General features: G+C 42.3%; 1 long non-coding RNA gene across 1 annotated transcript; it reads right to left on the reverse strand.

Moving 5' to 3' along the window:
* Positions 1-232: 232 nt before the first annotated feature.
* LOC106598274 (uncharacterized) lies at positions 233-2,791 on the reverse strand. Its single transcript, XR_014393120.1, has 2 exons — positions 1,333-2,791; positions 233-1,260 (listed from the first exon to the last, which is right to left on the reverse strand). It is a non-coding gene; the product is annotated as an uncharacterized LOC106598274 (long non-coding RNA).
* Between the last annotated feature and the right edge of the window lie 656 nt (positions 2,792-3,447).

Below are 3,447 nucleotides of genomic sequence, written 5' to 3' on the forward strand. Positions count from 1 at the left end.
TTTTGCATACATACACATACATATATACATGTCAGAGTACAAACCATTACATTTTGACCGGGGTAGGGTGAACTTGTGCCTTGTCTAATTATTTACAAAATGTCAAAGACATTGGCTTCAAAGATAGGGGACCAGAAGGAGTACAACAAGTTAACCTTATACTGCCCTCTCCTGGGCTTCAAAGTGCATAACAGTTGTAAAATCCTAATGAATGCATATAGCACAACTGAACTATGTACAAAATATATTTACTTTCAAGTGAATAGATACACACAGGGCAGTGGTACAAAATGGACAGAGTAGGTATAACAATATATAGACATGAACCAGTGTAAATGGTCAAATGTATAAAACTGTATACAATTGAACACAGCTCTATATATCACAAAATCTAGGAACAGCACCAGATATCATTTCATCAGTCAAGGGACCCTTGTCAACCAATACATAAAAGGTCATATAGGCATCACTTTCACCACATGGCCACACAACAGGCAAGTGAGACCGTACAAACTGACTTTTAAAGGTAACTGTACAACTCTGCTGTGGTACACAGCCTCGTGAGACCCATTGCATTATTACAACCGTTGTGGTAGGAACTAAACTCCTCAACAATATTGATGTACATACCTTCTGAAGTGCCTTCTGAGGGGCATGAGAACATGGTACCGGCAGATCTGATATTGAAACTGTAATTCTGATCATCCTTGGCCCTATGCTGGGAGAAGTTAGGTGTTATCTTTTCCATCCCTAGGCTTGAAGCCAGGAAAGCTATGACATGGACCAAAGTAGGACCTTCACTAGGTTTACAATCTAACACAACGTTAAGCAGCCTGTGTGGTGGGGACACGTACTGAGCTGTAAACCACCTAGACAGATAGAATACCATTCTTCTAAACTCTATGCTTGCGGTAAAGCTCTTCAGTGCGCTTTCAACCAGCGTGGATACCTTACACTGACCCTCCCCCCTGGGCTTCGAAGTGCACCACATAGTTAGAATGATCTGTTTCTTCAGAACAAAACAGCACCAATGTAACTTGTATGAACCTAGCGACACATTAAACAATCTTGGCAAGAACTCATCGGGTCCGATCATGTTCTCCGTTCTGGGAAGGGCCCGGGTTCCCACCACGACGTGATCCCAGAAACCAGGTGTATGAGAGATGCAGACATATCTGTAGGCCAGCTCTTCTGGCATTGATTTGTTTACCCAGTACTTGAAGGACATTGTGTCTTTTTTTGTGATGAGATTGTTGAACACTGTGTGGGAAAGAGAACACTGTCAGTCCAGCTACATTACATGGAGAGATCTACGAATAATAATATACATACCGGATCTCAGGGTATCAACGTCAGGGAATTGCGCCTCATTCATTAGCAGCTGCACCTGGGCATCGCTTCCATTGTCAGTTCTGAACATATCACCTTCGTTGAGTTCCAGATCCCAGTCTCCTACATGCTCCAGAGCAGGGCAATTGGCAAGGGTGCTGGCTGTGGTGCTTACAAGGGCCTTTGTGGATATCACATTGTGTAGGTGACACCCCCGGTGTTTACTGTAACACAGTGTGCATAATACACAGCCACAAGCACATTGTATGGGTCTGTTCAGCTGAATCAAGTACGCCTCACATATGACTGCTCTGTTGAACGTTGTTGTACATGTGGAGCATATAATCAACTGTTTCACCATTGCAATTGACAACACTGTTGCGCCATCGCTGTCAAGGTGCTGTAGACTGGGATCAGGCTCTAGTTCTTCATAGGTGACAGCTGCTTCAGATCGGGGTGGTGTGGAGAATAATGGCCCTTGCGACTGTAAAGCTGTTACTGGCTTGGTCTTGTGCACATTGGACCCATGTATATCAAGAGTCGGCTGTGGAGTGTGAGGTACTTGAGATATTGGGTGTTTGGGATCTAGGACTACTGCATCCTCTTGCTGTGGTGTAGACACTTGAGGATCCGTGACACGGTCTACATGTTGCTCAAGGGAGAGGGTGTTGGTTCTCTTATTTCTGTATATTCTTCAACTTCTAGGTCCATATTGTGTTGCTGGTAATACCATTCACCTCTGTTATTGTACGTTGAATAACGGTCATGTGACATTATAACCTTCTATTGTTTGTTATTGTTTCCTAAAGTATTTGACACTAGCAATAAACCGGTCTTCGTGGTTCAGCTGCAAAATATACACTGGAATTAGCACTGTCTGTGTAACTAATCCTTATATATGGCTGAGGCTCCTCCTAAAAACAGTCAAGGCTGTTTGCAGTAATCTCCAAAAATGTGTCATCAAATACACTAGATATATTTCCTGTTTCATAACATAGGTCTTGTCCTGACTTACCCTAGTGTGAAATGTCTCACCGTGAGTTATATATCCAACTAATGCTCCTAGTGGAAATGTCTCACCGTGAGTTATATATCCAACTAATGCTGTTCCGATACCTCAAACCACTAATAAATCATCCAATATGTCCAAACAGCCTTCACCTACAATACTCAAAATGTCCTGGGTCTTCCAAACGCTGTATTCTTATCATCCTGTGTGTTCTGTATCCGCCTACAGCTGAATATGTCATTCCAGTGATGTGCAGATAAAGTCAACTTGTCCAATAGTTTGTCATATGTCCACACCGAGTGTTCACAAAGTGGCTAGTGGTGAATTCCAAAAGATGCCCAGCGTCTGTTATGTGGATAAAGTACAGATGACTCACCCATGTATCTCCCATGTATGTTATCTGTACAGGACTCACTCTTACATATATAAGGGGCTCTACCTATGACTACAACCCTCACACCACTGCTACGTCTAAGTGCCAAAATCTATTTGGGCGTGATGGAGAGATTACCTATGTCAGTTACAGATTATCTATTTGAGAGTCCACCTATGACTAACATGTAGTGTAAATAGTGTGGGAGTTATGTAACTAGGGAGAGCAGCTATGCTGAGCCACTAATGTATACGATATGTACATTGCCAATAGAGAGGTGGGAACTGCACGCAACTAATTAATGCATTAAGGTCAGACTAATGACAGAGCAGGCCTGTGTCCCCCCTGCAGATTTGTACATTTGCCCACTTACAAAGAAATGATCAGTGTATAATTGTAATAGTAGGTTTATTTGAACAGTGAGAGACAGACTAACAACAAACAATTCCAGAAAACGCATGTCACCAATGTTATAAAATGATTTGCATTTTAATGAGGAAAAAAAAGTATTTGACCCCTCTGCAAAACATGAGTTAGTACTTGGTGGCAAAAACCCTTGTAGTGTAGCTAGGTGCTCTGATAAGGCACCAAGAACAATGTCTACATTGATTGCAGCTGAACATACATTGGCCACTGGCACTAAGTACTCTACGCAAATAATGGATGCATTAAGGTAATCCATAAGTGCATTTATGACATTAGGTCAACACCATAAGGTGCTCTGCTAAGGCACCAA

This window comes from Salmo salar, chromosome 08 (genome assembly GCF_965601325.2).
Source record: "Salmo salar chromosome 08, fSalSal1, whole genome shotgun sequence".
Taxonomy (NCBI): Eukaryota; Metazoa; Chordata; class Actinopteri; order Salmoniformes; family Salmonidae; genus Salmo; species Salmo salar.